The sequence below is a fragment of the Rana temporaria genome, chromosome 3, assembly GCF_905171775.1.
Source record: "Rana temporaria chromosome 3, aRanTem1.1, whole genome shotgun sequence".
NCBI classification, from domain to species: Eukaryota; Metazoa; Chordata; class Amphibia; order Anura; family Ranidae; genus Rana; species Rana temporaria.
Genome location: NC_053491.1, coordinates 346797014 through 346819385, shown reverse-complemented (window position 1 = coordinate 346819385; position 22372 = coordinate 346797014). Strand labels below are relative to the sequence as shown.

At 44.6% G+C, this 22372-nt stretch overlaps 1 long non-coding RNA gene across 1 annotated transcript; it reads right to left on the bottom strand.

Annotated features, from left to right (window-relative positions):
• Positions 1-310: 310 nt before the first annotated feature.
• Positions 311-1200, bottom strand: LOC120930866. The gene is made up of 4 exons (XR_005747759.1): positions 1150-1200; positions 934-1063; positions 590-763; positions 311-504 (listed from the first exon to the last, which is right to left on the bottom strand). It is a non-coding gene; the product is annotated as an uncharacterized LOC120930866 (long non-coding RNA).
• Positions 1201-22372: the final 21172 nt, after the last annotated feature.

Below are 22372 nucleotides of genomic sequence, written 5' to 3'. Positions count from 1 at the left end.
AGACCTAATTCTACACCTTCAGTCCTATCAGTGCAGGCTTCAGAGAGGACTGAGGGTATAGTGGGGTTGGAGATCCCAGCTGATGAGGGGCAAGGGGGGGTCCGCTTTGTTCTTTGATGTGGGTCTTTCAGGTATGCTTGCCAACGAACTGCATGGCAGGTCGACATATGTCTGGTCAAGCATGTGGTGCCCAAGCGGGTGATGTTTTGGCCACGCGAGATACGCTTGAGACATATGTTGCAAATAGTGGAAAGAAAAAAATAACCCCCAAAGGGTGGGACTTTATAAGTGACCATAAACGAAGTAACAATTGTATAAAAAGTAGCACATTTTATTGATTACACATAGTATACCAATTGTATCAAAAATATGTACATCATGAATACAAATCATTCAAATACGTAATTGAACAGGAAACACAAGGCTGCTTAGAGTCACACCCAACAGCTGTTTCGGAAATTCTCCCTTCTTCAGGGGATTTATAGACAATAAGATCAAAGATATCTAAAAGGTAAATACACAATTTATATTAATACAGATCATTTCAAATATACACAACAATAAAAAAAAAAAGGGGGGGGGGGCTTACTTAAAAATAAAATTTTTCCATGTGTCCAAGAATGTGTGTGGCTCAAGATGTGATTGAGAAGCAACAAGAATATCGCTCGCCGTCACCGGGCCAGGTCAACGGCAGAAATCCAAAAAGGGGTCCAACTCAAGTGAAAGCAATCAAGCTGACAACCATATCCACTCCCAGCGAAATCTGAATAGAACACAATGGGCAAAATTGCATAAGGCTAAAATATAAGCCAAAAACAAACACTAAGCTGTCCCTTAAATCTGAGATTAATATCTCATGTGTGCCTTACTTTCTCTGTATAGATTGCTATGTATATATAGTACATGAATTGGCAAAAAACTCAAAACACCCACCTGAAAGCCTGATGACAAAAGCAACAAGCCTTGGACTGTCCTGAATCCAAACAGTGTTAGATAAGGACTACAAGTCAAAAGTGACTTAATAGTAAGTAGCAGATCCTACGGGATATAAAGGGTGAAGAGTCTGTAAAAATAGCAAACAGAGTCTTAAATATACAGCCATCAAGAAATAAATGTGGCTAAAGGAAGGAAAAGGGGCTAGAAATTTACCCAGCAGTTGATATCCAGAGATGTCCTGTTACCATCCACCACCAAGCACAGGCAGCTGAGAACTGACAGGCTCTTTAAATAGTGGTGGGTGGATAGCCGCCACCCACAAAAAACAAAAACAAAAAAAAAAAAGGGTTGGTGTAGGGTACATGTCCTATGGAAGTAAATAATCAAACTGCTAATAAGTTATTTAGGGGGAAATCAGAAGAAATGAAAGAGACCATAATGAGTAAAATTGTACAGAATGAATAATTCAAACAGTCTAGATACAGAAGGGGAAAATTAAAGCAAGTTCCCTCACTCATGTGTTCTCGTGTATATCCAAGACCAGGGGGCTGATTTACCAAGCCTTTACTCCATGACTCATGGAGTAAAAGCAGGAGTAGCAGCCGTTTGGTCATTTACTAAAGAAATACGCTGCTAGTGCAGTGTATTTCCCTAGTTACTAATGTGCTCCGTGCGCCCAGGAGAGGGTGCATTGTGCACCAGTACAGACCTGGCGCACGGCACATTGAAATGTAAATTGCGGGGGTTTGGGCGGGAGTTTATTAGGGGGGAGGTGGGGGGATGCAGGGGAAGTGAAGTGACATGTGTTTGAAAGTGTTTGGCGGGCCGAATTGAAAGTGAAAGTGTTTTTTGAAAACAGATCCCCGTACGCTTGCACAGTGCGCCTGAACCTCGGGAGGTTCATTTGCATACTGGGCATGCGCAGAGAGAAATTTCGGCGCTTCCCGTGCGCCTTGTCAGTACGCCGTGAAAATCTTGGTAAATACCAAGCGGTGTACCCGTGAATGCGCTGCGTGACGCGGCGCACGGGAATCTCCGAGCTGTTTTCAGCCATGAAGGGGAACTCCGCGCCAAATTTCAAACTTGAAATCGGCGCGGGTCCCCCTCCAGGGCTTCATTAGGCTCTTAGGCTTGGTCCGGAACGTGAGGGGTTAAACCCGTGCAGATTCGGCGCGGGGGTGCCCCCCCAGATCCAAACCAAGCCCTCATCCCAAGCACGCAGTCTGGCCCGGACAGGAATGGGGGTGGGGACGAGCGAGCGCCCCCCCCCTCCTGAGCCGTACCAGACCGCATGCCCTCAACATGGGGGAGTGTGTGCTGTGGGGGAGGGGGGCACTGCCCCCCCACCCCACAGCACTCTTGTCCCCATGTCGATAGGGACAAGAGCCTCTTCCCGACAACCCTTGCCATTGGTTGTCGGGGTATGCGGGCGGGGCTAATCGGAATCTGCGAGCTCCCTTTAATAAGGGGGCCCCCAGATACCGGCCCCCCACCCTATGTGAATGACCTTGTCGTGACCTCGTCGTGTCAACATCGAATGGAAGAGAAGGGAGAGGACAGCGCAGACAAGCCCTGTGCTCCCGGAGGAGACAGGCAGAAGAAGGAAGAGAGAAGAAAGAAGACGGAAGAAAGCCCTGGCTCCGCGGGGGAGCCAGGCAGAAGAGGGAGCAGAGAAGACAGAAGAGAAAAGACCTGGGAGTTGGCGCACCCCCGGCAGAAGACCAGGAAGACCGGAACCCTGGCGGAAGGCACCGGAAAGACCGGGGGATAGACGCCATCCCCCGGCAGAAGACCCCGAAGTCCGGAAGCCCCCCCCCCTAATGTAAAAGAGCTTAAATGGGGTGGGGGCATCCGGCGGAAGGCTCCGGAGAGGACCGAGGGATAGCGCCCTCCCCCGGCAGAAATCACCGAAGCCCAGGGTCCCAGCGGAAGATCGGGAGAGAAGAAACCCCCCCCTTGTAAGAGAGCTAAAGAAGAAAGGGGGGGCTCCGGAGCAGATTAATAAAATATTTTATTGTGTGGTGTTTTATTTTACTTTACACTTTCCCCCATGTGAATGGGTAGAGGTACGATGTACCCCATACTCATTCACATAGGGTGGGGGGCCGGAATCTGGGGGCCCCTTTATTAAAGGGGCCTCTCAGATTCTGATAAGCCCTCCGCCCGCATACCCCGACAACCAACGGCCAGGGTTGTCGGGAAGAGGCTCTTGTCCCTATCGACATGGGGACAAGAGTGCTGTGGGGTGGGGGGGCAGTGCCCCCCTCCCCCACAGCACACACTCCCCCATGTTGAGGGCATGTGGTCTGGTACGGCTCAGGAGGGGGGGGGGCGCTCGCTCGTCCCCACCCCCATTCCTGTCTGGCCAGACTGCGTGCCTGGGATAAGAGCTTGGTCTGGATCTTTGGGGGGGGGACCCCACGCTGTTTTTTTTGCGCGGGTTTAACCCCTTATGTTCCAGACCAAGCCTAAGAGCCTGGTATGCACCTGGAGGGAACCCACGTTATTTTTTTTTTTGGGGTCTGGAGTTCCCCTTCATGAACAGCGATCTGTCATTTACACATGTCAGTCCCACCCCCCCCTTCAGTTAGAACACACCCAGGGAACATATTTAACCCCTCCCTCGCACCTAGTGTTAACCCCTTCCCTGCCAGTGGCATTTTTATAGTAAGCAATGCATTTTTACAGCACTGATCGCTAGAAAAATGCCAATGGTTCCAAAAAAGTGTCCGATGTGTCCGCCATAATGTCGCAGTACCGATAAAAATCGCTGATCGCCGCAATAACTAGTTAAAACAAAAAGCCGTATTTTGTAGACGCTATAACTTTTGCCAAAACCAAACACTAAACGCTATTTGCGATTTTTTGGAACCAAAAAGATGTAGAATACGTATCGGCCTAAACTGAGGTTTTTTTTTATTTTTTAGAATATATATTTTTGGGGATATTTATTATAGCAAAAAGTAAAAATAATTCTTTATTTTTTAAAATTGTCGCTCTATTTTTGGTTAGAGCTCTAAAAAAAAAAAAAAATACGCAGAAGTGATCAAATACCACCAAAATAAAGCTCTCTTTGTGGGGAAAAAAAAAGGTTGCCAATTTTGTTTGGGAGCCACGTCGCACGACTGCGCAATTGTCAGTTAAAGCGACGCCGTGCCGAATCACAAAAACTGGCCCGTTCATTGACCAGCAATATGGTCCGGGGCTCAAGTGGTTAAAAATTAACAAAACACTAAAGTTAGCCCAATTTTTGGGGATAATGTGAAAGATGATGTTACACCGAGTAAATAGATACCTTACATGTCACGCTTTACTATTGGAAACACTCCTGGCAATGGGGCCAAAATTCATTCCGTGAATATCCCCATAGGCGACCTTTTTCTTTTTTTTTCCAGGTTACCAGTTTATAGTTACAAAGAAGGTCTAGTGCTAAAAGTATTGCTCTCGCTCTAACGCACGCGTCAATACCTCACATGTGTGGTTTGAACGATGTTTATATATGTGGGCGGGACTTGCGTAAGTCCCGCCCACATATGTAAACATCGTTCAAACCACACATGTGAGGTATTGACGCAATGGGAAACTATTTAGATTGATCTCTGTGTCCCCAAGAAAAGATATTAGTAAGGTTTTACCCTCACTTCCTGTTTGGCTATGTGACAGGAAGTGAATGAATTTGAATTAGAAAGGGTGAAGACACCTCACAAATGTTGTCACTATCAGGGGTGCAGACATCCCCAAAAAATGAGCAGATAATACTTATTTGCAAATTAATAATTTTTTAGTTAACATTGGGTGGGGTGCTCTAACACACACATTCATACATATTAGCCACGCTGTATCCTGGCCTATTGGCATGGTTATATTTTCTTAGGCCTCTCAATAAAACTCTATGAAATTTGTGCTTAAACTAGAACCAGGGGCGGACTGACAACTCATGGGGCCCCCGGGCAATAGAAGAGTATGGGGCCCCTCTGGCTTACAGATGGCCTCCACGCCAGGAGGTAGTGCAGAGGCGGGCAGCTAAAATCTTGGGATATTCACATTAAAAGCATGTCATTTTCGGACATATCAGGGACAGATCTAAAAAAAACACAGATTTTGACATACTGTCCCTGGTTTTACTGAGCCTGGCAACCCTGATGGGGGCCCCCTAGTGGCATGGGGCCCTCGGGCAGTGCCCGAGTGACTCAATGGTCAGTCCGCCCCTGACTAGAACTATAATCAACACGTTTTATTTTCTTTAATGTTAATTTTGGATAGAGTGAGGGAGGGTTATAGGCCCTGTCAGTTTATTTTGTATTATCTGTGTCCAATTGGGGAGATTTGCCTTCACTTCCTGCCCCATAGCCAAACAGGAAGTGAGAGAAAAACTATGCAAATTAACCACTTCCCGCCCAGCCTATGGCCGATTTACGTCCGGGAAGTGGTTACACAATCCTGACAGGACGTCCTGCAGGATTTCATGCCGCGCGCGCCTGTGGGGGCACGCAGCGCGGCGATCGGTGATGCGGGGTGTCAGTCTGACACCCTGCATCTCCGATCTCGGTAAAGAGTCTCTCACGGAGACGGAGACTCTTTACCATGTGATCAGCCGTGTCCAATCACGGCTGATCACGATGTAAACAGGAAGAGCCATCGATGGCTCTTCCTCACTCGCGTCTGACAGACGCGAGTATAGGAGAGCCGATCGGCGGCTCTCCTGACAGGGGGCGTTCGCGCTGATTGTTTATCAGCGCAGCCCCCCCTCGGATCACCACACTGGACCACCAGGGTGAAAAAAAAAAAAAAAAAAAAAAAGCATTAAAAAAAAAGAAAAAAGATGCCAATCAGTGCCCACAAATGGGCACTGACTGGCAACCTGGGAAAATCAGTGCCACCCCACAGTGTCCATCAGTGCCACCCCACAGTGTCCATCAGTGCCACCCCACAGTGCCCATCCATGCACAGTGCCCACCTATGAGTGCCCACCTGTGCCACCCATAAGTATCCATCAGTGCCACCCATAAGTGCCGCCCATGAGTGCCCATCTGTGCCGCCCATGAGTGCCCATCAGTGCCGCCTATGAGTGCCCATCAGTGCCGCATACCAGCGCCGCCAATCAATGCCACCTCATCTGTGCCCGTCAGTACTACCTCATCGATGTCCATCAGTGCTGCCATATCAGTGCCCGTAATTGAAAGAGAAAAACTTATCTACAAAAAAATTAACATAAAAAAAATAAAAACGTTTTTTTTTTCAAAATTTGCAGTCTTTTTTTAGTTGTTGCGCAAAAAAAAAATCGCAGAGGTGATCAAATACCAACAAAAGAAAGCTCTATTTGTGGGGGGGGAAAGGACGCCAATTTTGTTTGGGTACAGTGTTGTATGACCGCGCAATTGCCATTCAAAGTGCGACAGTGCTGAAAGCTGAAAATTGGCTTGGGCGGGAAGGTGCGTAAGTGCCTGGTATGGAAATGGTTAAGGGAATCCAGTGCCCCCCTCCCCCCAGAACTAGTGTGTGTAGGGTTGCCACCTCATCCCTTTAAAAAGGAACACATCTGAATTACACAGGTTCTGTGGCTGATTAAGGTGGTAATTAAACTCACTTGGTGCCTTATCTGCATTAAATTAGCCTCAGAATCTGTGTAATTCAGATGTGTTCCTTTTTAAAGGGATGAGGTGGCAACCCTAAGTGTGTGGGTCCCCTGAAAATTCCTGGGCGGGTCATACAAAAACAGGGTGTGACCTTGACAGGAAGGGGTGGGTCATTTTTCTATTAGGAGGTGCAGATATGTAGTCAGGCCTAGGGCAGCACAAAACCTAAATATACTACTGCATATTAGGGCTTATTTAGACCGGATCCGATTTACAGCGTGTTTTTATATTGTGGGAGGAAACCCACGCAGGCACAGGGAGAACATGCAAACTCCATGCAGATGGTGTCACGGGCTGGATTCGAACCAGCGACCCTATTGCTGCTAGGTCAAAGTGCTATACACTACACCACTGTGCTGAACGAACATGATTGCAGCTGAAAGCATGAGATCTTTTTTTTTTTTTTCAATACCATGCTTTCCAGCCTTATTGACCCCGCCTCTCTCCATAAAGAGGACCTGTCACACACTAGTCCTATTACAAGGGATGTTTACATTCCTTGTAATAGGAAGAAAAGTGATCCAAAATCAAAAAAAGTGACAAAAAAGTGCAAGAAGAAAAATATGAGGTAAAAAAAACAAACAAAAAAATAAAATAACGCCCCTGTCCCTAGAAGCTCGCACTCAGAAGCGAATATGCATGTAAGTCCCGCCCACATATGTAAACACCATTCAAACCACACATGTGAGGTATTGACGCGTGCGTTAGAGCGAGAGCAATAATTCTAGCCCTAGACCTCCTCTGTAACTCTGAACTGGTCACCTGTAAAAAAAAAACAAGCATCGCCTATGGATATTTTTATGTCCCGAAGTTTGGCGCTATTCCATGAGTGTGTGCAATATTAAAGCGTGACAAGTTAGGTATCTATTTACTCGGTGTAACATCATCTTTAACATTATCCATAAAAATTGGGCTAACTTTACTGTTTTTTATTTTTTTAATTCATGAACCGTGTTTTTTTTTTGGGCCAAAAAAAAAGGCGTTAGAAAAATTATTGCGCAAATACCGTTGGAAATCAAATAAAAAATGACCGCCACTTTATTCCCTAGGGTGTCTGCTAAAAAATTATATATAATGTTTGGGGGTCCTGAGTAATTTCTCAGGAACAAAATATAATTTTTACATGAAGGAGAGAAGTGCCAGAATAGGCGCAGTATGGAAGTGGTTAAAGTGAAATAATAAAAGTGAAATATTCCTTTAAATTTCATACAGGGGGGGGGAGGGGGTACACGCATGTTTCCCGTGCTTAGAACTGTCCCTGTACAAGATGTCATTTCTGAAGTGAAACAAAAAAAAGGAAGTTTAAAGTACTCATGGCTATAAAGAATACAGTCATTGCTCATTAAAAATAATAAAAAAAAAAAAAAAAAAAATGGGGGTCCCTCCAAAATAAATTACCAGGCCCTTCAGGTCTGGAATGGATATTAAGGGGAACCCCGCCGTAAAAACCCCCCAAAAAAATGGCGTGGGGTCCCCCCAAATATCCATACCAGACCCTTCAGGTCTGGTGTGGATTTTAAGGGGAACTCCACCCCAAATTGAAAAAAAATGGCGTGGAGTCCCCCTAAAAATCCACACCAGACCCTTATCCGAGCACGCTGACCTGGCCGGCCGCAGAAAAGAGGGGGGGACAGAGTGCGGCCCCCCCCTCTCCTGAACCGCACCAGGCCACATGCCCTCAACATGGGGAGGATGTCCCCATGTTGATGGGGACAAGGGCCTCATCCCCACAACCCTTGCCCGGTGGTTGTGGGGGTCTGCGGGCGGGGGGCTTATCAGAATCTGGAAGACCCCTTTAACAAAGGGGACCCCCAGATCCTGGCCCCCCCCTATGTGAAATGGTAATGGGGTACATTGTACCTCTACCATTTCACCCCCAAAAAAATGTCAAAAGTGTTAAAAATGACAGTAGCCGGTTTTTGACAAATCTTTTAATAAAATCTTCTTTTCTTCTTTCCTTCGGGTTTCTTCCGCTGCTTCTTTCTTGGGTCTTCTCGTCCACATCTTGCCCGACGTGTTCTTCTATCTTCTCCGTCCGTCCTTCAGCCTTCTGGTCCCGCATCTTGCCCGTTGTCTTCTCCTGTCTTCTTCTCCGTCCGTCCGCCAGCCTTCTCGTCCACATCTTTTTCTTCCCCGGACCCAGCGTTTGAATTTGATTTGGCCGCCGTGTTCCCGCTCCTGGGACCCGCCCCCCTCTGACGCCACAGGTAAACTCATATGAAAGTCCGCGTGTGGCATATGTGCGTCAGAGGGGGGCGGGGTCACATGAGTGTGACACGGCGGGAACTTCAATTGGAAGCGGCGGCATCTTCTTCTCCGGGCGGCGCGTTTGAAATTGAATTCCCCCGCCGTGTGACGCTCTGTGACCCCGCCCCCCTCTGACGCACATGACCTTCTAAGGAGTTTACTTGTGGCGTCAGAGGGGGGCGGGTCCCAGGAGCGCAACACGGCGGCCAAATCAAATTCAAACGCTGGGTCCGGGGAAGAAAAAGATGTGGACGAGAAGGCTGGCGGACCGAGAAGAAGACCGGAGAAGACACAAGATGCGGATGAGGAGGCCGACGGAAGGAGAAGAAGATAGGAGAAGACACCGGGCAGACGAGGAGGCTGAAGGACGGAGAAGACAGGAGAAGACACCGGGCAGACGAGGAGGCTGAAGGACGGACGGAGAAGATAGAAGAACACGTCGGGCAAGATGTGGACGAGAAGACCCAAGAAAGAAGCAGCGGAAGAAACCCGAAGGAAAGAAGAAAAGAAGATTTTATTAAAAGATTTGTCAAAAACCGGCTACTGTCATTTTTAACACTTTTGACATTTTTTTGGGGGTGAAATGGTAGAGGTACAATGTACCCCATTACCATTTCACACAGGGGGGGGCCAGGATCTGGGGGTCCCCTTTGTTAAAGGGGTCTTCCAGATTCTGATAAGCTCCCTGCCCGCAGACCCCCACAACCACCGGGCAAGGGTTGTGGGGATGAGGCCCTTGTCCCCATCAACATGGGGACATCCTCCCCATGTTGAGGGCATGTGGCCTGGTACGGTTCAGGAGAGGGGGGGGCTGCACTCTGTCCCCCCCTCTTTTCTGCGGCCGGCCAGGTCAACGTGCTCGGATAAGGGTCTGGTGTGGATTTTTAGGGGGACTCCACGCCATTTTTTTTTAAATTTGGGGTGGAGTTCCCCTTAAAATCCACACCAGACCTGAAGGGCCTGGAATGGATATTTGCCGGGAACCGCACGTCTTTTTTTTTTTGTTTTTACGGCGGGGTTCCCCTTAATATCCATTCCAGACCTGAAGGGCCTGGTAATTTAATTTGGGGGAACCCCTACACATTTTTTGTTTTTGTTTTATGAATGAATCCCTTTAGAATTGTCAGAGCCGACAATTCATTATAGCCGCGTGTGAATTTTTAAATGACTTTTTTCCTTCTGAATGTCATTTTGTGCAGGGGCAGTTCTAAGTGCGGGAAAAATGCGCTATTTCACATGCTGACATTACACCCCCCCTAGGTACGAAATTTAAAGGAATATTTCACTTTTATTGTTTCACTTTAAGAATTATTAATTTCACTGCTCCCGAAAAAACGGCCGTTTTAAAAAATAAAAAAAGCATTGATACATGTCCCCTGGGGCAGGACTGAGGTCCCCAAACACTTTTTAGGACAAAACTTGCAGATTAGCCTTTAAAATGAACACTTTTGATTTCTCCCATAGACTTGTATAGGGAGTTCGGCGCGGCTTTACATATTACTTTCAATGCGCCGGCTGCTACGCTGGTTCATGCGCCCAATTAAGGCTTCACCCGGCGCACTAATTAAGGCATGAACCAGCGCAGCGCACAGAGCATAGTAAATCAGCCCCATAGTGTGTGAGTAACTTTACTTGATAGTATAATCTATCCTTTAGCCTCTACTGATCAAAAACGACCCAGCAGCATTGAAAAAAAGGGGCATGCATGAATGAGGGGCTATTGTAACTGTTTTGGGAGTGCAGCAAGTGGCGACATGGGCGTGACAGCACATCAATGCAGTAAACTGCAAAAAAAGGGGGGGCAGGGGACAGACATCAAATGGCACTCCCAATGGTGGGCCATGAAGCTGTGTGCCCAGACAATCCCCCTGGGTGTGCCGTATGGACGCTGCAAAAATCGCCCACCGGATGACAGAGAGCCAAATCAACACATAAAGGGACACAGGAAAAAAAACAAAAAAAAACAAAAACAAACAAACAAACAAAAAACCCCCTCATCATTCTATCTAGAATAAATCCTACACATGATAAAAACGATTTACATGAACAAAATAAATAAAATTACTGTACACGTCACACCATATACAGATTGAATTAGTATATGTATCCACATATATATATATATATATATACATATATATATATATATATATATATATATATATATATAATATATATATATATATATATACACACACACACATATATAGCTGATAAATATTTGCATATCTCCTATTCCTCCCATCCCCCAGAGGAAAAGCCCTCAAGAAAGGGCCGGTAGCTCACTACCTCGTTCAGGCCAGTTGCACAGGTGGCATTCAAAGAGACTATCCACCTAGTTTCCCTTTGTAAGAGGGACCTATTCCAGTCGCCTCCTCTGTTGTTGGGATGTATCCTATCGAGGATCAAGAATTTTATCCTAGGGATTTTACCATAATGGGCATCTCTGATGTGACGACCCAGAGGAAGGTCTGGGTCAGATTTCTTCAAGCATAAAATATGCCTGGAGGCTCTTTTATGGAATTGTTGCTTAGTCTTGCCAATGTAGAAGGCTCCACACTGGCAAGACAATAGATAGACCACGCCTTCAGTCTTGCAATTGGCAAAATGAGTTGCTCTGAAAGGTTTCCCATTTGGTAACATTATGTTTTTGTCAGTGTTCATATACTGACAAAAATTACATCCCCCACACCTTATAATGCACATACGTTTGCAAGGGTCTGAGCGAAATTCTCCCGTATATTCACTTTGGGTAAGACTGTCCTTTAGTGATCGAGTCTTACGGTATGTGATGGAAGGTTTATGTTGCAAAAAGCAACGGTGTGATCTGATGCACATGTCTCAAAAAAGGCCCACACCAAAGAACTTTTGCAGTAACGCTGAGACACAGCAGCGCCCTGCACAGGCGTAGCTCTGCGTTGTAATGCAGTTGGTGTGCTGCCCTTAAGCTGGCCCCTGGAGGGCATCCTGCCTTGTTGGAGATGTGCCTGTGCCTCCTCCTCCTCTCTCCTATCAGGCACCCACGTACAGTCAGTGACCTCATCATCCCCTCCCTCCCGATCACTGTCAAAAACCTGGCAGTATGCTGCAGTTGGGGGAACATGACTACCAGATTGCTGTCCTTCATGGGTACCCCCTCTCTCTGGGCTCACATTACTGCCTTCCTCTATCTGTGTTCCATCATCAAAACGCTGTGCATCTTCATGCAGCATGTACCCAACACTGTGTTCAAACAGTTCGGGGGACTCCTCAGGAGGACATGGTGGGACAAGGGAAGGAGTAAGTGATGCCATTGAGCAGAGGGAAGAGGACGCTTGGCAGGTACTTTGCCAGACAAAGTAAGCTCAGCCTGGGTGAGAGAGGATGAGGAGGATGAGGACGGCTTGGTCATCCACTCTACCAATTTGTCTGCATGTTGAGGCTCAATGCGGCCAGCTCCCGAAAAAAAAGGACGAGCGTGTCCAACGGCCACGCGCTGAAGAGGATGCACCGTGTCCACCTCCAGCACTGTTGCCTCTAGACGCAGAGCCTGCTTGCCCTCGTGACTCTCTGCCTCTCCTTGTTGCCCTTCCAGACATTATAATGACCTGCAGAGGACAAAGTCAGTACATTCACCTCGTAGCTTTAGGTGCAAACTGCAGAGGACACGTGCAGTACACACCAAGTAGCTTTATGTGCAAACTAATAAGCACACTTGCACTATACACCAAGTGAGTTTAGGTGCAAAGTAATCAGCACAATTGCACTATACACTAAGTGGGTTTAGGTGCAAAGTAACCTGCACACTTGCACTATACACCAAGTGGGTTTAGGTGCAAAGTAATCAGCACACTTGTAGTATACAACAAGTGGATTTAGGTGCAAAGTAATCAGCACACTTGTAGTATACACCAAGTGGGTTTAGGTGAAAAGTAATCAGCACACTTGCACTATACACCAAGTGGGTTTAGGTGAAAAGTAATCAGCACACTTGCACTATACACCAAGTGGGTTTAGGTGCAAAGTAATCAGCACACTTGCACTGTACACCAAGTGAGTTTAGGTGCAATGTAATCAGCACACTTGTGGTATACACCAAGTGGGTTTAGGTGCAAAGTAATCAGCACACTTGTGGTATACACCAAGTGGGTTTAGGTGCAAAGTAATCAGCACACTTGCACTATACACCAAGTGGGTTTAGGTGCAAAGTAATGAGCAAACTTGCAGTATACACCAAGTGGGTTTAAGTGCACTGAGCACACGGGCAATACAACACGTGAGAACACTGCAGCTAGCACAATCAACTGCCTGACAGATTAGGAAGAACTAATCTAACTAAACTATACAGTGTAAAAAATGTATGTACAACACCTGTGATGTGTATATATATATATCCTCTACATAATATAAACAGTGCAGCGCAACAGTGAAAAAAAGATAAAAAATAAATGTATGATCACAAGTTCATAAAAGGACATGTGAAAAAATTAAATAATGTGTCCATGTGAGTAAAAAGTCCATATATAAATATATCCAAACGATCCAACTTAAAAGAATCCAAAAATGTAAGTGAAGAGATGACACCATACAATATCCTGTGCCCCTGGAAGAAGTCATTGTTGTGACGAAACGGCGTAGGGAGGAGCGGCGTGCTGACGTCACCACGAATCGTACTGCGCAGTCTACCCGGAAGGACGAGCGGACAGTTAAGCCAGCCGGCTATTATTACACACGCACTGTTTTACTGCATAACTGTAAGTGCAACACTTTTACTAATAAACAAATTTTATTACGGTATCACGCTATGTCAGCCTTTTCTCTTTTGGGTCATACTATGGAAAGTGAATAGTCTGATATCTGAAACAAAGATAAAGTGAAAAATTTCTCCTGGAATCTTGGAATTGGCAGTCACGGTTACATGCTTGATTTACTTATCGTTGTGGTAAGCAGTTAGGATTTAACGGTGGAGGACTTTTCTATCTGCTATACAGATTCACTGCATAAGTTTGGATACCTTTTCACACACTCGGAGAACTTTCTGTCATCCCGATTTTCCCTGAGATACATCCATTCATATGGACTTTGCACCTTCACTTGATTATTTCACATTGCACTAGTGTTTTGTGTGCATCATATTCTTTATAATTTGATTGTTATATTGATTTCTCACTTCACATTGCAGCGCAGCTTTTACCACTATTACTTGCAATTTATGTTTATCTGACATTTTTGAGCAGCAGCAGCTTTTTTGTTTCATATTTTTTATTTTTATTTTATTCATTTTTATTTTTATTTTATTATTATTATTTTTTTCACTGTTTTTGAACCAATTCAAGTGGTTTCTCACTATTCAAGATTGTTTTAGACCTGCGCAGTATTTACTTTTATACCATACAATATCCACCACCAGTGCAAGATGGCCTCTCAAGGGACAGTGTAAAAAAAAAGTAAAGCGCCCATGTCCCCCTGTGCTTGCATTCGAATGCTGAGTACAGTAAAACCAAAAACAGGAGCAGGGCGCTTCATTTATTTACAGGTCTTTGTAGAATGGACCCAAATAGAAATCATGGTTGGCAATGCATTGCATTTGGTTTATTAAAAATTTGTTCATAACATTTTTTTAGAGTTGAGCTATATAAAGATGAGCTGTTCTAATTATATTGTTAGTTTGTTATTAGCTCATCTGTGAGGTAAGAGATGGAAGGGCTTATAGGAATTTTCCCATGAGACGGGCTGCTTATTTGGCACTACATCAACAACAAATGCTACAGCTTCAGTCTGCAAAGCAGGCATAATCAGACAGCGAGTTTATAAGAGCAGTTCATTCTCTTCAGGGATTTTCAGGGAATGTTAGGTTAATGTTTCAATCGCAGTCTTGTGTGGTTTGTTTATGAAACAGCCTTGGTGTTGGACAGGATTTTTCTGCTGGTACACTGTTATCCAACATCCAGAGAACCAATGTTCTTTCAAGTAAAGGCGCACACTGATGATGTCAATCCACTAACATACAGTATTTATTAGAGATGCGGTCAATGAATGTCACTGCCTATGGCCATGAACCTCTAATGCGTTTTGCCCTGGTTGGGCATAGTAATAGAGGTAAGACCTTTTTTGAAAGAACATTGACGCAGAGCCGGCACCTGCTACACTCTAGAGTAGACCGTGGAGAGTTGGAGTGGTGCTCCATCTTGTGGAATACAGAAAACCAGGACACCCCAAAGACTGCAAAAGCCCCAGCTAATAATTGACTGAATATAAGCCCAACTCCAGCCAAACCTTTTTTTTATTTACTTATTTTAACTTTAAGTGTGGAAGTTTGGAACTTATGTTTTTACTGCGGTCTATGTTTTGTCTATGTTTTGTCTGTCACATGCACACAAAATAAGGTATAACCTCCCTCACAGAGATACCGATGGCAGTAAAATTCTTAAAGAGGTTTTAGTTTCAATGGTGTTTATTAAGGTTTTACAATAAACACAAAAGATAAAAGAAAAATAACAAATAAAAAAAAAATACAGAAAACAAAACCAGATATAATACAAAGATCTCGGCTTTACATGAGGCAGAGTACAACATGTTTCAAGTTGGCAGAAACTTTCTTGCTCAAAAAAAAAATCTCAGGGCGCGGATCACCCACTGGGAAGAATCCGCTCCAATTATCGGGGAGTAAATTATAACCAGTCAAGAGTGGAAAGATAAAACAACTTCACATATATAACAATATTTTGGTATCCCAATACTCAACATGAGTACAAGAGGAAGGATAGAAAAAAAATGGAGGAAAAGTTTAAAGGGAAGAACAAGAAGAGGGGACCAGGGGAAAAGGGAGAGGGTGGGGGGAGTATGACTCCGTGCTCGAAGACCCTTCTCTTGTTAATAAAATCTAATCAGCGAGCGTCATGGGGTCATTTGTCAGGTAATTAATCCATGGATCCCATACTTTGTGAAACAACTTCATCTTGTCTTGCACTAATGCAGACAACCTTTCATTCAACATTAGCCACGACACCTTGTGTTTAAGCTGATTGAATGGCAGGGCAGCGGACCTCCAGTTTCTGGCTATCGTTATCTTTGCTGAAATAAAGATAAATGTAAGAAGCCGCCTTTGGGCCCTAGAGGCTTCCGCTATCCTGCCACCCAGCAGTGCGTGTTTCACAGATTTCATCAGATTAATCTGGGTAAGGGTATATATGAAATTGTAGACCCTAATCTAGAACCTCCTGACTTTGGGGCATGTCCACCATATGTGAAAGGTGGAACCCACTTGGCCGCAACCTCTAAAACATCTTGTGGTGGCTCCGGGTATAAACGTGGCCAGTCTGGCCGGGACCATATACTTAATATACTTAATAAGACCTTATAGTTAGCCTCTATAATGGAGGTATTGAGGAGCAACCTAGATGGCGCGTCTGATATTGCATGCCATGCCTCTAAATCCTTTAAAGAGGTTTTAAACCTTTTTTTTTTTTTTGCTGCATGTTGACTAGATTTTCCCCTACTTCCTGCTAAGTATGAAACCCGTAGGATATTTCCACTTCCTGCTAAACTTGAAACCCGTAGGATATTTCCACTTCCCGTCAGACGTTGAAAGAACTTCCTGCACTTGCTAATCTGTCTAAACTCCCCAAAAAATCCCCAAACATCTTACAGCTGGGGGTGCAGACAAAAACCCAGTAAAGGATCTAAGGAAAGTGAGGAGTCCCCTGATGTGGGGCTTTTGAGGCAACAGTAATTAAAGTAAGGGTAATATATACAAAGTAATTTTATTATTCAAGTAGAAAAAGACATTAACAATAAAATAATTAAAAACAAAGGACATCAATAAAACAAGTTGAAAAGATGATCCACAAGGTGAGTACAAGGCCCTACGCGTTTCGGGTTTTCTCTTCTTCAGGGGCCGAAGTCAATGTGGAGCTGATATGTATCTAATAAGTTTGTAGAAAAAACAACAATCACACATATTGTAAGAAAATACCTTACAGTAAAAATGGGTGGCAATATGCATATCAAGCAGCATCATACCGGTTCAGAAATTTTCAACTTTGCAGATCACAAAAGGATGTCCCAAACATGGCGTAGAAATTACCCCAGATGGTAAAATGTGGGAATGGAGAGCTGATATCTAATATCCCAAGAAGCAGAGCCCTGGACCCAAGACTGCCAAGACCTAAAAATGTACTGCCCCTGAAAAGGAGGGACAGTATCCACATAAGTCTAAAAAAATGCACCATTTCATAACGTATAGAGAAAAAGCATTGCATATGGTATCAGAATGTCATGTAAAAAGTAGCGAATAAGTGAAAACACACATACCCATAGATAGAGGGTGAACTTCTTAAATTGGCCAGAGGGGTCAGCATAGAGCACAGTAAGCTCGAGGTCTGGAATAAATGGAGATGTGACTTAGGATGTGAAAGTCACAGGTAGGAAGGGAGGGTGGTGTTAACTAAAAGGAAACAGGGTACTTACTTTATTCTGTCATTTATCACAGGAAACACCTCTGCCGTCTGCCATGTCAGACATTACAGGGCGGCGGAGGTGTTTAGGGAACTAGGAGGGAGGGCCAGATTAGGGGGGAGGCACAGTGCCAAGACGTGGCTGACCACAATAGGTTAGTACGAATAGGGGGCGGGGCCCTAGCGACGAGGTTGCATATTGCATAGTACTTAAGGGAAGGCGGAGTAAGGCGGCAGGCGTATCATATGAAGCCGCCGCCGCCTACAAACATATGCCTCACGACGTGGAACACGTCAGGACGCTGGACGGCGATAGTAAACACTGCATATGATCACATGGAAACCATGTGACCATGCGGTAGAATAGGAGTGCAGGCGGGCGGGGCGCTATGATGCGGAATGCGTCACAGGCATTGGGGAGGGCATGTGAACTGTCAGCAGCAGATGTCAAAGCATAATAAAGTAAAGAAAATATACAAACAGCCGAGCGGAGCAATGCCGTGAATAAACACAGCAAGCCCATCCAAGGCTGCACATGTGAAGGAAAAAGGGGGCCATAGTGAGGGTTGGAAGAGACAGTAAAAGCATATAACACCCTCTAATGGGTAATGGTGCGATCACTAAGTGTTTATACTTGTTAAAGGGGGACTTGTTTGGGGAGTTTTTATTCGGCAGTGGGTCACAAAAAGGGTTCCACAGAGATAATGAAAGAAATGAGGGCCAAACTGTCCCCCGCATGATCCACATCTCCGTGTCGGCGCGCGTATAGACCCGATGGTGATATGCACCAGAAGGTACATGGAGACCAGGTCAAGGGAAGCCGTCACCCGGGGAGGGGAACGGCTTACGTGCGCCGAGCTAAAAAAGAGATAAAAGACCCGCTATCCAAACTGAGCCAGGGATGCGAGGCCATGAGTGATGTGCAAAGGACAAGGAGACCTAATAATTTCAGCATTACTGTTTGATATATAGTATGAGACATAAAAGTAAAAGGATCTAACATCTTGCAACTCTAAAAAACTGAGAGGTGTGGCTTGTAAAGGCATTCAAACTTTAATTAAATTATATTTATAAAAACTAAAAAGGTGTAAAGAACATAGCATGACAACCTCCATTTTAAGTTCAGAAACGACATGTCATGGGTTAAAGAAAAAGTAAAAAAACCTACACATAAGTTTAAGTGGTTCTTATTATCAATAGACACCTCTCACCTAGTGATTTATGCATGATCAACATATGTATGGACTTTTGCCCTGGCTCATGTTTGTTTAAGATAAATTAAGTATAGTTCTACAACACTTGTGTAAACACAGAAAACATATGTTTTAGGTCACATCCATTTGTTAATTGAACTTATATAACACGTACTAGCTAATGGCAAATGATTAACCTGAATGTATTCTTGTAATTACACGTATGCCTTTTGGGAAAACCCCTCCTATGTCCTTCTAAATCTGTATATATACGAGGGAATCAGTCGAGTAAAGGCAGATATCATATGATCACAAAGCATGCTTGTGTCCTGTGTCATTATTTGATATCTCCAGGCCTGTAGGGGCTTATGGAAACTCTTTCCTGCATTGAACCTACACCTGCCTGGGTGGTCTTTCAACCAAAATTGGACAACAAAATGGGGGCTCGTCCGGGATAAAGCAAATTAACTGAGGTAGGATTTTTTTTGTCTTTATTGACTAAATATTTTCTTGCCTCAGCTCTGATTAAAGCTTTTTTGTACCATAAAAATTAGTAGGGGATAAGAACCACACCAGGAGGTTAATTGAAAGGTTTTTGGTAAACCCAAAGAAAGGGTTTTTGGCAAACCCACAAAACATAAGCAGTACTGCATATAGACATTCCTTTTGGGAAGGAATATTAAGTGGTTAATGAGGAAATAGACTCCGGCAGCCCCAAAAACCTTTGCTTTTTCTTTCTATCGCATAGAAGTATAAGAATTATTTGTTGTGTGGATCAGAAGACTGTGTGGTAAGTCAGTCATCTCCCACTTTCAATATGGGTCAGAAACAAAGTAAAGAAGGTCCTTCCCCTCCTCCCAACCCAGGAGAAATGTGTACAGATTTTGTAGCTAGAATTTGTGGTACTAATTATGAACTTATAGTCCCATGGGTTTCAAAGTGAGCGGGATGGACCACAGCCTTACACAGTGTAGACCCCTTTCCCCGGGATGGAGATCTTTCCCTTGGTACCCCGGGGACCCTCAATGGGATATGGATTATATGGAAAAGGGAGCAGAGAATTGGTTAAAATATGCCCCATATTGGTTCCCGAGGGAAAATATGAAGCAGAAAAAGCCCACCAAATGTTTAAGTAAGGAAGATTATAACCACAAACATAGAGAAAAAGCTGATAAAAAGAGAGTTGTCCCTGACAGCAGGCCCCCCCGCTCCACAACGGCAGGTCCCCCCGCTCCACAACCACAACAGCAGGCCCCCTCCGCTTTACAACAAGATAGACAGCACCTACAGAGGCACGGACAGGAAGCCAGAGTCGAGGTAGCTGAACCAGAAGAAGATCAGGGAGCTATAGGAGGGGTAGTTTCACCACCTAGCCAAGAGCAGGAGGAAGAACAGGAAGACGCCGTAAAACGTAAAACACTTAGCCCCCCTAGAACAAAGAGTGGAACTGTATATAGTAACAGTAACCTTCAAGCACATTTCATGGAAATTAAATATTGAAAAAAAAAAAGTAATTGACATTGAGGATATTAATAGGATAGTGAAACATTGCCCCAAACCCACCGCCTCTGCAGGAGGGAACTTTAACCCTCTTAAAAAAGGCATGTAAGGGTAGAAATTACACACAGGAAGACATGTGCCTTATCATTGATGGCATTATAGGACACACCAGTTCCTGGAGCTGGGCAAATGTTCCAAGCATAAACACTATTGACACTGGAAAAGCGGGAGCATATGGGTTAAACACAGTAGCAGGTAATAGCACCATGTGGACAGAATTAGAGGCTGAAATGATGAATGTATTTAAAAATAAAAGTTCCCTTCCTACTGCCATAGCATGCAAACAAAAGTCAGAATAGACTGTAGTTGAGTTCTGGAAAAGGTTTCATGAAAATTGGACAACAGAAGCCGGATTAGCTACAACTACTGATGTTGGAGCTTTGTTTATTCAAACTTATATGAATAATCTAAAACCCCAGTTCACCTTGATGGTCAAACAGATGATATCTGAATGGACCACAAAGACGATTGACCAATTTCAGGAAACTTTAATACAGAAAGAAGCAGCGGGATGTTTCGATGTAATAAGAGAGAAAGCAGTGAGTGCCCATTATCAGGCAGGGTGGCAGTTATAAATTTGTTCAAGACCTTCGAGCTGTAAATAACCTGGTGTGCGACTGTAGTGACTGATGTGCCAATCACTTTCTTATCTCCATACCACCCGATGCAGAGTATTTTTCTGTGATTTATTTAACAAATGTATTTTTTTGCCAGATGACATGGTGTGTAGAATGCCCCAGGGTTATGTGGACTCCTGTAGTCTACTCAGTTGTGCCCCAGGCCACATTGCGGTCCTGGACTCCCTGCCATTGTTCTGTCCTATTCCAATATGTTGATTGATATGTAACCCAAGCCAGGTAGCCTGCAAAGAGGATGGTTGGCAGATAATGGTCATAAAGTTTCCAAAAAGAAATTTCAATGGTGTCAGGAAACTGTTGTATACCTTGGTTTTGTACTCACAAAAGGTGAAAGGAAAGTCAGTCACGAGCTGCGGCTCTCGTGGGTCTAGCCCCCTCACAGACCAAGAAGGATATGCTGTCCTTTCTTGGCATGACTGCCGCCAATGGATACCTGACTGTTCCTACTATGATAACATTTTGAGACAAACCACAGGTACTGACATGCCAGATTGTATGACATGTATAATGCTTTTGTATACCTCAAAACTATGATAAAAGCTCCTGGTCTTGGGGGCTCTGAGTATAGCAAAGGGTTACACCTATTTGCTAGGGACAACTGTACAACCATGACAGGAGTCCTGGCACAAAAACATGGGAGGCAAACTGCGCCCTAACATTTTTTCCCCCCAAGGGTTGTGCCTATACCAGTGCAGGGCATGCTGGCGTGTCTCAGAGCTCTGGTATCCTGTTTGATGGTGGTGGAAATGGCTACATCATTCACTCTAGGACATGCAACCACACTACACTGTAAGGCACATACAGGGCAACAAGATGACATAGCCAAAGGCAATGCCTTAGCTGACAAAGCAGCAAGAGAAGCAGCATCCACACTGCCAGCAGACATCCAAATGCCATTGCTCTCACCTGAAATCCCACTCCTAGATCAAACATTGCATGACCTCCAAGCATATGCCACAGACCAAGACATCCAGCAATGGAACAAAATAGGTGTGCAGACAAGCCCAGAGGGGAGACCATGTATCCCTGTAGCCAGCGCACCCATTTTTATTTCACAATACCATGGCATAGATCACAGAGGGTGGAAAGTAACATGTGAACTTTTGGATAAGGATTTTTACATTCCAGGTCTTCCCTCTCTCGTTAAGGCATATGTTTCCAGATGCATCACATGCATTCAGAATAATCCCATGAACCCTCACAAGGCAGAACATGAACATCTGATATATCCATCTATACCATTCACTCATTTACAAATTGATTTTACACACATGCCCAAACTAGGTAAAAGACAGGAATATTTGCTAGCAATAGTGGACATGTTCTCAAGATGGATAGAAGTGTTTGTAACAACAAAGGAAGATGCACAAACAGTAGTAAGAATTCTCACACAGGAAATCATTCCCAGATGGGGATGTCCACTTCAGATCAACTCAGACAATGGCCCTGCATTTGTGGCCAAAGTTTGTCAAGATCTAGTAAGGACACTGAAAATAGAATGGAAGTTTCATATTCCTTACCATCCCCAGAGTTCAGGTATAGTGGAGAGAATGAACAGAACCATTAAAGATAAGATCAGGAAGGCCACTGGAGGTACGTATGCAAATTGGAAGAAGCAGGGCCGGATTAACAATGGGGCTGATGGAGCTGCAGCTCCAGGCCCCTTTCTCAAGATAGGCCCATTTGCCCAAAAAGATCGAATTTGGGGGGTTGTAGCTCGATGACCA